Below are 16,388 nucleotides of genomic sequence, written 5' to 3'. Positions count from 1 at the left end.
TCGACTTCATTTTCCATAATTTGTAGTAAGTCATTTTTCATTCCCGCGCGCGGGAAAAATGGTTTTCTACAATACATACATACCTACTTTTATCAAAACCACTTAAAGTACGATTATTGTATTTTAAACTAAAACTTAAAACTTCTAGGAAGATTCATCATAAATAAACCATTAATTAATTTAAATTTTGAGTCATTGCACCAATTTTTAAATATTTATATAAGCTATTTGTTTACACTTTTGTCAAATAAGGTTATGTTAGTTGCAAACCTGGTATATTCAATTAATATTAATTCAAACTGCCCATACAACTGCAGTGTACATGTGAACTCTTGCACAACGTGTATATCACATTACAGTACATACAATATTAAGTACATAATGATTTATGCAACCATAATAGAGATTTCTCGTAAAAACAGCGCAGTAATGCTGGGCATTAATAACATTCCTACCATAAATTACACTCATACATAAATATATACGATTAAAGAAATATACTTCTTTTGTGATTTTTCAGTTTAAATAATCTAGGGAAAAACACTCGAAAATAAGATAATGGTTTATATTGAATCCATATTTAGACAAGAATATGGGATTTAAATACATATTTTTCTTGTTCAAGATAAACGAGGATAGTGTTAGCATAATCACATTAAAAAAAACAGAGAAGAGTCATTGCTTCCACAAGGGTCACAACCCTCAGTAATGAGAAATAAGACGGAGAAGAATCTAAGTACATACACAGATTTCACAATGCAAAATTTGATAGTCCCTTGTTTTTTCAAAATCATCTATGAATGATGTCGGAAAATTATAACGATGTCTGATAAGATTATTTATCGGTTTACTCAAAACCATTTAAATCTTTATCATCAGCTCACAAATAACTTATCATATCACGTTCGGGGTATCGTTATTTTGTCGCGATGAATAATTTATGATAACATATTTTACAATCATTTTTACTAGGCACCGGGCGTCAATTCCTCGCGTAAGTTAACGTAACTACGTAGTGTAAATAACCTATACTTTACTCACTTTTTTATTGAGTAAGAAAAAAAATCAGTATCATTAACGAAAAGTACTGAAAACAAACCGTTTCAAAATGCCAAAGTTGTTGAAAATTAAATGTCCAGAAGTAAAGATAAAATTATATACACTAAATAGTCAATGCGTTATATTTTTACTGTAATTCATTAAATATTCCAGCCCAGCTCTGATAACAGACAATAATCTATATTATCGCAATGGTATGAACTTAAACTTACAACTTAAGGATATTATATTTGCACCTCGGCGGATATTTTCACAACATCCGACAAACGTGTTTTGAGTTTCCACTGCACAACCTCCAACCTTCGTGTGCTCTCCTTGACCCAATAGATGCCGTCGCCATGCGGGAGGGTTTCCGACATGTCCGTTGCAATTATCCAAATATCCAATATAACCCTTTGCATTAAGTCAGCCAATGAAAATCTACTCATTTTATTTACCGAATTGGCATAAAGTTTGTGGAATAACATAATGATTAAAATAATAAAATAAAACACTTGTATAATACCACTATTGAGTTTATTAACCAGTTGCCAGTTTGTACCGAGCGTGACTCGGGCAATTTGTGAGTTTGTGTTACATTGATGAGTCCGAGTGCTGCTCGGGCAAACCTTATTCCAAAACTTAACTTGGTGGTATTAATTTGCCCGAACCAAATATATTTACGTATTTGTTTTTATTGACTTACCCAAAAAGTATTCGGTATTTGTTTCGAGTTGTTCGGTGATGATTTTCTACACCGACGAATTTTGTCGCCGAAATTCAACTGTTAAGTGGTTAATGTAGTTTAGAGAACTACAGATGTTCTTATCTAACTAACTAATCAACCATCACGCCGCTTCACCAAATCATCAAAACCCCTCTATGTTAATGGATGGTGTATTTTGGACATAAAAACTGGTTTCGCATTTTAATTTGTTTTTAAAACAACTTTAGTTATCGAAATTATTAGTTTTTACATCAATGAACTCAAAGTGCTTTTAAACAAGTGGTTTTACATCAAAGTGGTTTTAAGCAAGTGAAAAAAAATATTTGTTGTACATCAAACCATTAATTTGTTTATTTGGTTGGTCTTTCTAGTGGAAGATTGTTCACTCTCTAGCTTGGTTATCCTCAACTGACCCTTTTATAACTGGGTCGATCGTCTCTTCTGCTAAACATGTCCAAAGAAGGATGAATCCTTCTTTTTCGAGTATACTTGGCACCGGAGTATAATTATAAAGCACTCGAGTATAGTCATTATTGAGCACAATTGGTTTAAATTTTTTTTTTTTAATTTTCGGCTTGTAAGGCAGTGACACTGTATGTAAGAGGGTTAAGTCCAGTAATTAGTCTACACGGGTCAGTGAAAGAAATCCTTGATGTCATAGTATACAAAACAATTTAAATTCTTACACTTCTTATATGTCAATTCCAAAAATAACCATACAGGGAAAAATATTGACGTTTTATTATTATATTGATTGATTTGGCATTAACTTTGTGGAATAATATGGTGGTTTAATAAAAAAGACACTTTAAGATATTTTTTTGCGTTTATTTATGTAAACACGACTAGTTTCGGGAATATATGTAATTCTCAAAACTAGTCGTGTTTACATAAATAAACAAAAAAATGGTTTTATACATTTGTTTTTTATACATACCTACTTAGTATTGTTATTGTTTTATTAAAACTTGTTTCTTGTTTTTTAGATTACAATTAGCTGTATAATATTGTATATCCACGAACAGATAGGTATATATAAAAACAATTATTTACAAAAAAAAATAATTATTAACGTAATTCTTAAGAATAAAATTTTTATTTCATAAGATTTAAAACATGCACTAAGTAAATCAATCGTAAGACGTAAGAAAAAATATTTTGTGTATATTTTATGATCTCTTAGTAATTGTAATTTTTATTTCAAGCACAACAACATAGGTGTATTTGTAAATTTAAAATAGCCAGTGCGTATAAAATTTTCCATTCAACATTAAAAAATCGACTCGCATGCTGTGTTGACATAATTCTTTGGGACAAGGGCATTTGCCCATTTTGTATTTACAAATTGAGGAGATTGGTTGCATTATAAGTCTGCTTATTTATTATTTGGTGTCAATCTAAGAACTAAGAACGAACTCTGTGACACGCGAAATTATCATAATATGCCTTCAATGGCTTGACCAGATCAGCGAACGCAAACTGCATCGAGACTTGCACATAAAACTAGAAATGAATTAAAATCAGTTGCACGTTACTTTAAAAGTAAATTACAGAATTTGCCAAGAAAAATCTAAGCACAAAATGACGTATTATTTTTCACAATATTTTCAATATTTTGTCTGCTAAGTGGACAAACCAAGATTTGTGAAAAAAGATTTAGACGCACTCAAAAGATGTGAAAATATTGTGCAAAATAACTGGTCAAATTACAAATTTAAAAAATATGTAAATCATATTTTCAGGCATTTCTCCTCGCATGAAAAATTATTCGGAAAAAATCTTACATTCATTTCGTGAAGGTCTCTGCTAAATAAAAAAAACTTGTGAAAAAAAAACAATGTGAAATAAGATGTCAATTAAAAGGATATAAACAATTTCAGTTTTGTGGTTGTCAATCATGGGTAGAATGGTTTGCAAATGATGCGGAATATATTTTAAGAAATAGTGGTATTTACCAAGGAAAATTTAAATTTAAAATGGATGGATAGAAAATCTACATTGCATACTAATATCCTCTTTTCAATTACTTTAACAAATACTTTTACACATACTTATACATATTTTAATTTGGGCTGTGTTAATAATAATAAATTTGGATAATTCACAAGGCGTCATTTTCGTTAAATACTACCTCAAGGGTGATATACTGGGATTGAATTGGAGAAAAGGAAATAGTGGAAATGATTCATCAAACAAATGCGTTTTTAGTTATAAAAATCATCTCATCCTCACTTGGTGGAAGAGCAATCCACGCCATCGGTAACGCAACAGCAAGAGCACGCTCTCCAAATTAAGTACGCTGGTAGCGAGCTGGTGAGATCACTCTACACATAGCATTTGTTGTAGCCGATCGAAGCGTGAGACGTCTATCAACCAATTTGTCTGGAAAACACAGTTCTTGGGCAATGGTGGTCCACTCCTGGCTGGAATCTATTACATTATAACATTGTATCATTAGTTTGCAGGTTCAAATACTACGCAGCATCAGCCTTGAAAGATCTGAGCGGGTGACTGATTGCGAGTTGTAAAGCGATACGGTCACAAGTAAACGGAAAACTTGAAAATCGGGAACACTAATCAAGTGCAAATAGCGCTATACTCGTCGTAGGTACCTACAACAACATATGTTATTTAACACTAAATACGAGATAACTGACAAGTAGACAAAAAATAAGTACAACGTTTTAAGTGTGTCCAAATACTTGTTCACAAAGCTGGATTATCTCCTTCTTCTTCTTCTTCATCTTGTTGTAGACCTTGTGGCCTGTTTTTAAGAGGGATCCTGCGATGTCGATTCCCGGCTATCGACCCATCTCATTGGTGGTCTGCCCGGGAGTTGTCTACCATGGGGTTGGCTGTACAGTGCAATGTGGGGGAGTCTGGATGGTTCCATTCTCCTCACATGCGCATACCATTGTCTCCTTCGTTGCCTTCCCCACCTAACGACATCTTCGATCTCGCATATTTCCATGATTTCTTATTCTATCTCGAAGACTCTTGCCTGATATGCTTCTTAGAGTCGTAGAGAGAGAGACAGAAAAATAATTTCTTAATAATAATTTTAAAAAAACATTTTAACATAGATGAAGAATTATAAGCTTATAATTTGTTCAAATTATAAGCTTAAATAAAGAATTAAAATGGTATGTGAATATAATCCAGGATTCGGACCTCACATACAAATGAAAGAGTTTCTGCTTAATAAAAAGATTGCTTCGTCCCACCACAGATGTCTCTCGTGTAGTCTATCGAGTTCAAGAACTGTGTATCGAGATTAATCAAAATGTCTAGAAGTTTCAAGAATTTGAATAGTGTGGTTGTCAATCATGGGTAGAATTGGTGAATGTTACACGTGTGTAAAGTGATTACTTTAATCAGCCAATGGCGGCCGTAAGCGTAAATGACCAGACGTTTTTCTTCGAAATAATGATATTTTTTGAAGTTATTGAAAGTTTTTTATAATAATATCAAAATAATATCCAATATGCATTCTTTAAAAAAATGGGCGTGAACGGACATGTAACCTCTCCGGTGGTCACCGGTGGAATGAATTCTGTGTTTGCAAATATCCCCTTAATAACACACTGTTTGCGTAAAACGTGCATAATCCACACTTAAATCGCGTGTCAATATAAACGCGATTTAATCTCGATATCTCGGAAAACAAGCGATTTTCCACACATAGAAGGCCTCATTAATGTCTCTTTACATGTATATCGAGGCCTGCTATATAACAGATTCAAATATGAAAACGTCAATTTTAGGATTGCGTTTTTAAGAAAATCCGTCAGTTTTCCGAGTCAGAGTCGTTGAGTTTGTATCACCACGCCACATGTTTGTTAGTGAATCCTACTTCCATTTGCGGGCAGGCTTATATCAGAAAAATCATTTAGACTTTGAAGAAATAAAACCAACCAAAAGCATGAGACAATTTTTAAAATTTTTCATTCTTTCTTCCACATAAATACGGAAAATTTGTGGCAATAAGATGAGCTTGTACAGTTCAGTACAGTGATAAAAATCAGCATTTATTATAATAATAAAACCCTTATCCGCACCCCAATGGTGCATAGGGCACTGTGTCATATAAACGCAGTGTTATCTTGATCGTTTACACATGAAGGAAAGGTGATCAGCCCTCCGCTTCAGGTACCAGTCCATGGTAATATTGAATAAATATTACGGTGAAAAAATCACTTTTATTTTATTTTACCCCCTTGGGAATCGAACCCGGGACCTCCAGAACGGTAGCCGAGCGTGCTGACCATTACACTACGGAGGCGGACGAAAAAAGACGGAGGCATTTATTATAGTGTAAAAAATAATTGGGAAAAAGAAAAGTAATAACGGTAATAAGGGAAAAATTCAATTTAAATGAAAGTATATATAATAAATACTGTCTATCCTGACTGGGTATAGTGAATACATGCTCTGAGGTAGAGACAGCATTTACTTATTTTTATAAAACACAGCAAATATGCTTTTAAAAACAGATTTTATTCTACGAATATTTAGAAAAAATCAGTTTTTAACTGTGGGAAAAGATATTATAATTAAGTAAAAAATAAATAAAAATAATGCAAATATATTACACACGGTTTATGCTCACCGGGTATTCGGCTGTCCAAACTCAAAACACAGTAGGGGACATTTTTTTGTAGTACGTTTTTTTTTGCATTTATGGACTAAGTAGACTCTTCTTAGTCCAAAAATGCAAAAAAACCTACAACATAAAATGTATTGTATATACATGATCTGAGATAGGTAGCACTTACTTATTTTTTTTTATAAAATACAGCATTCTTAGTCATGGTGATGTCTAGATGCTATTTGTGTATGGAAATCTTATAAAAAAATTAATAATATTTTATTTTTAAAAAAAATCCGAAAGGTATAATAAACTGATAGAAAACAAAAACAGAATCTTAGATTTGAAAATTTAATGTAACACAAGAATAATGAAAAAGTTGCATCACATACTAACCCTAAACTTCTGCTTCAACTGGCTTCTTTCCATTTTAAAATCCATTGTTGTGTACGGATTTTAAAATTAACTGCTCAAAATTTCAAAAATATTTTTCTGTGGTTACATTATTTGTCTTTCGATCTATTAAATGGATAGGTAAGTAGGAATCAAAATAAAATTTACTAATACGTACCTACTTATAGAATATAACACGGAGTTATCGAAGATATTTATGTATCATTGCAGGTATGGTGGTATTGCGAAATTAATATCCGAGTATAATCACGAACGGAAGGAACTAGTGTAGGTACTTTTACCGGTTAATTACCATTCGCGCTGCAGGTGGGTAGGAACTCAGTCCTCGTTGAATACTGGCAACACCGATTACTCGCAACAAAGATATTAAAACAAATAATCACAAGACCGAGCTGCATTATCGATAATTGAAATTTAATCATATACCGACGAGTAATTGCCACAAGGTAATGCACTTACTAACCTACAATGCATTTGTGTATTAATCGATAGAGTCATCTTCCGTAATATTGCATTATAAAGGTATGTATTACATGTTTGTCATTTAAATTATATATATATATATATATATATATATATATATATATATATATATATATATATATATATATATATATATATATATATATATATATATATATATATATATATATATATATATATATAAATATAATAATTATATAAAAACTGATATACCTCTGTTACAATCTGAACCCTACGGCAGGTACATAACTCAACTTACATACATGTATTCTAATTTATAAACTATCAGTGAACATTAAGGGATTATTAGAAAACTTTGATTTCTTTTACTTTGCTTTTTTTTAAATTATCTACACTACTTAATTAAATCGTTACCTTCCGTTTGAAATCCCAGCAATGTTACTCAACGCCTTAGGAATGATAATTTTATCTTTTGATCACGTTAATACCGCATCAATCTACCAGAGTCGTAAGACCGCGTGGCCGGGTACAGCTAGTAATAAATAATTTACTTAATAATGTGATACAATTTTGAGAATAATTTATTATTACCGTATTAAATAATCCATAAATTTAAAACCTTGTTATTATTATTATGAAACAATTTCAAAAAATTCCAATCAAATCTTTTGAAATTAGACCGTTGAAATAAAAAAATGAAATCTCCTTTCTTTTCAAATAACGTAATTCAAACATTTGTAATAATAAAGACTTTATTTTAATCATTGCTGAAACATTTTTTGTAACAACACCAAAATTAAATAAACAAGTTACTAAACTATGTGTTATTTGTAATATACATTTTGTATGGATGTTTTTGGTTGTTCAAACACCCAAAAATATGATGAAATTTAAATATAATTCACTTTAATTACAGGAAATACAACCGAAATTTGTTAGGTTGTAAATTGTAACACCTCTTGTAATATCCGTAGTTCACTGAGTTTGTATGCAATTTTGGCGAAATTCTGTAGTATTTTTTCATAATCGCTTGTTTTTATTTGTACGAGAAAATTAACAATTCGAATGGTCGGCATAGTGGGAAAATTTGAATACAGAAAAAACAAGAATGAGACTATAAGTTAAAAGACGGCTATCCACAATCGATCCGTTATTTTTATGAATGTGATGTTGTAAAAATAATTTTAGCGGCTGATAAATCATTACTTTTTTGAAGTAGAAGCTTACAATGGAGTGATAGATGGCTAGATTTGTCCGTTTGTGATTTTTCTTGTGGGGCATTCTCAAGAGTAAAGTGTGCACAACTCGACCAAGAAATCTCTATCAGTTGAAACAGAGGATTCAGGATGAAATCCACAATATTCCAGCTGAGATGTTATAGCGGTCAATGCATTCGTACAGGAGGACGGCATCTAAAGGACTTTTTTTAAATATACTTTTTCTTCAAAATTCCTGTCTCACAATAGCCAGGATCAAGAAGTGTGGAGACGGGATAGAAGGCCTGTAGAAACAGGTCATGGGACCAAAGAGCTAGAAGAAAATATATTAAAATAAATGTTATATTATAATAATTTAATATATATGAAAATATATTAAATTAAAGTATATTTTATGGAGAAATATAGTATAAATAAACATAACATGAACGTAACAACCAACGCCCAAACAATAAAACAACGTCACGGTGAATTCTATTTAATTCCATTCAATTGCGTTCTTTACTTTATAATATAATATTTATGACCACAGTTTTAAGTTTCCGCAAAATGTGTTTGTTATGTTTTTAAATTAAATTTCTACATATCTGGCGAGTAATAACTAATTAACAAAACCTTAAATCTACAAATTTATCAATCAATTTACATAACCGAAAGTTTTTACGAGTATGCAGTACCCCCAAGTAAACGTTTTCAATTATTTAAATTATGTAAAGCCTAATTAAGCTGTGTATGAACGTGATGCCATCATTTAGATTTTCCGCACCGTAATTCATAGCGTATCTACGCAAATACCATATGTGTTAAAACGTTCGAGGGTACCTACGTTTCTGTTTGATTTGATTGTTTAGGTAATTTATTAGCACAAAAAGGGCCGAAGTATTTCCGCAAATATTTGCTCCCAGTTTTGTCACATGCAGAAAAAATTATTGCAAATATTTACAAAACCTAGGTGATAAATAAAATTCGATGTTTTAACACATTGATTCGGCAATTTTGAAATACGTTTATTCATTTGATAACTTTGCAATAACCGATAAAATTCAATTCAATTCATCATTGTAAATCTTTATCGTTATTATTTTCAATTTTTACAACATCACATTGTCAATAATAGTAATAATGATTATTTAAAAAAATGGTCAATATGTGGTACATATATTATCCTTGTCGTACAGGAGAAAGTGAATGTTCAACAATTTCTTGTTCAACAATTTCAATGTATTCTAACAAAACGTCAAATGTTCAGGAGGGCCATTTAAGTCACTTTTGCTTGGCAAGAAAATAAACATTAATGCAATTAGTAATTTTTAACAAGTCAATTTATTATATTTCCAAGATTGAATGCTTCGGGATTTTTTTCAGGGCAATATTAAGCTAGTAAGATACCAAATAGTCAATGATCACGTTTTTGTAAAAAATGCACTTGGTCACTTTCTCCTGTATGACTACGATATGTATGTATAGCGCCATTTTTATGAAACATGTCTCGAGGGCGCTTTACGTTTTTAATTATTTTTATAACCCTTATGGTGCATAGGACACTGCATCGTATAGAAGCAGTGTTATCTTGATGGTTAAATGCACGAGTTTTTTTCATTATTATCACTATATCTTCGTCTACGCATTTATAAGAGCCCTTGAGATAGCATTTTATGAAAATGACGAGAAATAAATTATACAAAATTATTATTTTTTATTACTTTATATGTTGGCCACTGCTTTTGATACGAAGCGTCCGCACCCTAGTCATGAGTCTACGACTAAAGAAAACGAAGAAACATTGAGTTATCTTTTGATTTAAAAAAACGCCGTAGCGTGATTTCTTACTTAATTCCAATGCAAAATTCAATCGATCATGTTATGTTTTGATCAAATAGAAACTCGAAATCGGATGTAATTCTGTGTTGAACTCACGCCTTGCAGAATGTGTACAGTAAACTCAAAACACGCCACATCCCATTCGGATTACATTTTACTTATATTTAATTGTTACCTATGGCTGAATTTGTAATGAAATCTTATTTCACATCCTCTGGTCGACCTTGATACTACTAAAACAATGTGTGATTTTTCATACCTACGAAATATATGATGAATAGGTGCTACAAAAAATATTTTTCTTAGTATACAAATTTAATTTAGTCCTACGTGACACTTAGCACAGACTTTCTTTTGTTTTTTTTACGAAAACATTTAAAAAAGCTTCTACTCATTTGAGTACATTACTAAATGATGAAAAAATATGTAGTTTTCGAAACTAGTCATGTGTAATGAAATGAACCTCGTTGAAAGTGTTATACAAGTGTTTTATTTTTTTAAATAAATCTTTTTTATAAAAAAAATAAGAATTAACATTTTTTTTTAATATTACAGTTTAATTTATTGACTACACATTTCTACTTATAAAAATCTTATTCAATAACATCTTGAGTCTGTACAAATCCTTGTTTTCAAATCTAGGTTTGTCCACTTAGGAGTCTTTATGTACATATTAAAATATCATTCTAGTTACGCTCTCATTTTTATCTCTAAATTATTTTATTAAATTTCTTATGCATGGCATAATTTTTTTAAATATTTTTTAAAATCTTTTATTTTATTTGTGTATTCATTTGTAAGTACTCGAAGAATCGCTGTGAAAAAAGGTTTAACTGAATTAAATTTATAAGAAAAATATTCAGTGCAATTTACCCTCGATCTTTCCGAAATAATGTACATATTTATGAGTCAGAATACATTACTCTCGATTACACCAATAAAACATTACCTTATTTAATACTGTAGTCCAAGAACACCCAGAACTCGCTATTTTTCCTGTTTACGTTAAAAAGATTAATTATTACTTATTTATTTAATGCATTATTATACCCAACAACTTACGAAGTTACACGTATAAATTTGGATTACTTTTAACCTTGCGTTGGACAATTCGCACCCCTCTCCATAAGAATGCCACAAGTCTAAAAATGTATGTCAAACAGAGAAAAACGACTTCACTTCGCAATTATTGGTCACACTTTCCCGATTAAATTTTGACAATGCTTCTCACTCATGGTGGGTGAAATGATTGATATTAGTAATTTATTATTAGATTAAAACCAATATTTTCAGCTTTTCCACTTTTTTATTTGACCAGCGACCGGGTTTCGTCGTTGCCGACGTCATCAGACTGGTCTGTCAGTCCAGTCTGATGATGTCGGCAACGACGAAACCCGGTCGCTGGTCAAATAAAAAAGTGGAAAAGCTAAAAATATTGGTTTTAATCTAATAATAAATTAAAAATGCAATTCCATCACGAAGTGTCAGTGGATAATATAAATGATATTAGTAACACAAAATGTACATACAGTATTGCCACATTTTGTGTTATGTTAGTCTTGATAAACCAAAAAAAGATCATGTTAGAGTCCCATTTTAACTGTTTCTTTTTATATATCTTTTCACAACATTTTGAGTGTCTCCAAATCCTGACTGATATAAGTAACACAAAATGTGGCAATACCGTATTTGTATACGGTATTGCCATATTTTGTGTTATGGTAGTCTTGATGAACTAAAAAAAAGATCACGTTAGAGTGCCATTTTTAACAGTTTCTTTTTTTATATCTTTTTACAACATTTTGAGTGTCTCTAAATCCTTGTTCCCAGATCTAGATTTCTCCAATAAGGAATTATATGAAGGAGAATATGGAGGTCTGGGTATTTACAGAGCTTACGATCTGTCATAGGCTGGTTTAAGGGATGACTTTATATTCCGAGTATGAAATTTAATTCGGAAAGAATCTGCATTCATTTTCATAAGGTTCTTTGCTAAATGAAAAGCTTACTGAACTCACGTATAAAATAACGACTTAATAATATGATATATATATATACAAGTTCCAAAATTTTCATAGGATGGTTGTCAAGCACGAGTAGAATTGAGATTGATGTGTAACAATGACGAAAAAATAAAATAAAATAAATAAATTTAATAAAATAACCTTACATGATTCCGTTTTTGTAATATGTAAATATGTACTCCATTTTTAAATATTACTGTAAAAATCTTCACCTAAAGAAAGTTTTTTTAAATGTAATGATTTATTGACTACATTCTTAATTTACTTAATTTTGTAACAAGAAAATGTGAAAAAAAACCTTCGAAAGTTGGGTAATTTGTTAAAAACGTCAATAAAATAAAATAAAATCGTCGTATCACGAATTACTTCTATGTATCAATATGATTCCCAGTAATGAAATTATAACGTTAGCATTAATAAGAAACATAACGTGCACACAAACTGTACAAATCTTTTAGAGAATTTAGCGAAAATACGATATAATCGCTTAAAAGTTTAAATCTTTTTCTTATTTTTTTGGTACGGTAAATTGAGGGTTAAGTTACTTGCGCATAAACGAATAAGTATTTGGTACCATTTTTTTAACCTTCCAGTGAAATGCGTTCATGATAAACGGCACATTAAAGATAAGTGGACAAGTACAAAATTACAACACGAATTCATCTTGGCATGTCAAAATTACACCTGAATACTTTTATTGAAATTTATTATAACGGACTATATTAATTTAATATAAATAATTTACTATCATAATTTTTGTGTTTTTTTGTGTATAGGTTAATAATAGAAACACTGGGGTTGGGATTCCAGTGGGAAGTTATCGCATTAACTGCGCAGTGTAGAAAGCGGACAAGAAGAGCTCTACAGACAAGTACATAGCGATGGTATTGATTTTTTTTCTATTTCATTTTAACTAAAATAAACTAACCATGACACCGCTTCTCCGCAGGGGTGGGCTGAGAGAATAGAACGCCACACTAATCTGTCTTTGCAAATATTCTTCACCTCTTCCACATTCATGTATATTTGATATGCCTGATCATGCCAAGTTTTCCTCGGTCTTTCTCTGCTCCCTTTTCCAACTACATTCGCCTCATAAATATGTTTTACCGTTTTATTCGTCACTCATTCGTTTTACATGTTCAAACCATCTCAATATAACTTTCTTAATTTTATCGATAATCAGCTTTGTATTTTTCCTTATTTCACTATTCGAACATCTATCATGCACCGTTTTGCCCCACATTTGTCTAAGAGAACGGATTTCAACTGCATTCATTCTGATTCATTCTTGTTTTGCTAACTCCATGATTCACTTCCATGTGTACTGTCTTTTATTTAGATATTATTATTCTCAGTGGCGTGCACAGATAATTAATAAGGGTAGGCATTAGAGGTAGGTAGTAAGGTAAGCTGGTACTGCTTAGTAAGGTAGGGTAGGCACTGGTTGCGTTTTTATGTCACGCGGGTAAGTTAGGATAGGCTCTGCTTTTCTGCCCACATGGAAGGCACGCCCCTGATTATTCCTATTATAAAACGTTACATTTTAGTAGTTCTATGCCAGTGTGTTATACAAATACAACACCTGTAATACAACACATATACCACACAAAACTACGAAATACGTCTTTTATTATTTTTATAAAATAAATTTAAAAAAAGTATGAGACGTGTTAAGTAAATTAGTATAGTTAAATAGAAGGTCTGGCACTAAGGCGTCGTGCAGATACAACGCGATTAAGCGATTATCGCGCGTTCTTGCAAATTTTACTCGTACGAATCCGTGATTAAACATACAGATCTCGACTAAGTGTCCTAATAGGTCGCGTGAATGCCAATAAGGACACTTAGTCGAGATCTGTATGTTTAATCGCGGATTCGTACGAATAAAATTCGTGAGAATTAACGCGATGGTCGCGTAATCGCGTTGTAGTAGGCCGACGCCTTATACATTTTTAAAACTTGAATCAGTGAATATCTTTGCGTACTTAATATTGACATAGCTATTATTTCTCGACACGCTTACATTTAAGTTCACACGAGTATATTTTCGAAGATTAAACATAAAATAATGGTGTAATGGTACCTATACCTGGACTATAGAGTCACCATTTTATAAACAACCTCTTTGATCTTGACATAGTTGGAGATTCGCAAAGCAATTCAAAGCTTTTCTGACATTTTTTGATAGAAAAAAAAAGTACTCGTATTATTGGAGATAATCCAGATTTGTTAACAAGTATTTGGACATACTCAAAATGTCAAAATTCAAAGCTGTTTTCCTTTTAAAATGATCAATTTCCTTTAAATCTACCGACACATAGCTATTGTTGCAAATTTGTAACTGTACAAACATATTTACTTTTTTGCTACTTTACTTTTAATATTTATAAAATAAAATAACTGTATAGTTTCTTACACAAATGTTTTATTTGTCCAATGATGGAGTTTTGTCGTTATATACACAACAAGGCTGGGTTGAAAACCATAATTTTATATCCAAAAGTATGTATTTTTTCTGACAAAATAAATTTAAAATGAATGAATAATTTATGTGGTATATTGTGATAATAATAACATTTTAGTTATGGTTAAGGTTTTAAGTATGATTTTGTTTAATTTAATTGTAGAAATGGATTCTTGTACGTATGTGTTTTAAGCAAAAATGTAATTTCGCCATATCGCTCACTCCTTTCAACAACGTCATATATCAAAATCATCAATTTTCATTTGTTCATGTTTTCGGAATGTGCAGAAAATGTACTATATTTTTAACATAATATTTACCCGTTACAGGGCATTAAGTGTTGTATTTGCATTTTGCAGAAAAGGTATTGTTTGATTATTTTTTTAAATAAACTAAATATTTTTCAAATGGAGGAAAAACATTCACGTTTTACCTAAAAAGATCTGTTGCACAGTAAAAAGTTAGATAAGTGGCTTTATATTTATTTTTAATACATTTTATTATATTTTTAAAATTTAAAAACGATCTCCTGAAAAATCAAGTTTTTTGATATATGACGTTGTTGAAAGGAGTGAGCGATATGTTACCCGGGTTCAAAGATAATTTAGTTGCGGGCTAATAATAATCCCACCTTAAGAATTATCAAAATTACCAGGATAATTCCAACTAATCAGAAAATTTTATGAAAATGATGAAACTGCGTAAATAAATTATTGTTTATGAACCATGACATTAATGCACTAATAATGGTAGCTATTAAGTGCACGCATCATGTCACTTTTTGTAGTTTGGTCGTCATTAGTACATATTATTATTGTCAACTAAACTGTAATTTGAGGTTATGACTGAAACATCGTCATGTCAGGCATTTGGAGGATCCGTGAGGTGGATCATGTAGACAAGTTGGGACACATCACATGGCACGACTACCCATTTTGAAAAACCACACGAGGGCTATTTGAGAAACTGCACGTGAAAATTAGTTGAAAACTTTATTTTTTAAGTTTTCTTCAACACATTGTTTGCTAGAATTCAAATTCTGAAAAAAAAACAGTCAGACAGTCAATAGCAAGGTATTGATATAACAGTTTTGGGAGAATCTATTTAAATTAATAAGTTAAATGTATTATTTTTTGGCATCTCATCAAAGATGAAGAAGAATATGGAAGTCTGAGCATTTATGTATGATATTTATCCATATATGTGTGATATTTTTATTGATACATATATCAAATATATACATATATAAACTAACTAACCATCACGCCGCTTCCCCTTAGTGGTAAGAAGTGAAAATAGAACGCTACACAAATCTATCTTTGCAAACAATCTTCGTCTCTTCCACATTTATGTATCTCTTTATACATTCTACTCCTGAACTGACCACTTTCAAGTATTAAAACACTTTATCATGCCAAGTTTTCTTCGGCCTTACTCTGGTTCTATTACCAACTACTATAATAAATTGTTGAGATGGTGTCTTAAAATGATGTATCTATGTTATTTAAAAACAGATACTTCACTTAATGTTGTTTTTAATAATGACATTTCTTACTACAATTTTATACATATTAGTATTCTTATTATTCTTCTTCTGACCATTTTCCGCACCTGATGGTGCATAGGGAACTGCATCAGATCGACTGAA

The sequence above is a fragment of the Brachycentrus maculatus genome, unplaced genomic scaffold (assembly GCF_059751285.1).
Source record: "Brachycentrus maculatus isolate JH-2025_06_01 unplaced genomic scaffold, ASM5975128v1 h1tg000005l, whole genome shotgun sequence".
NCBI classification, from domain to species: Eukaryota; Metazoa; Arthropoda; class Insecta; order Trichoptera; family Brachycentridae; genus Brachycentrus; species Brachycentrus maculatus.
Note: the sequence above shows the minus strand (reverse complement) of the source record.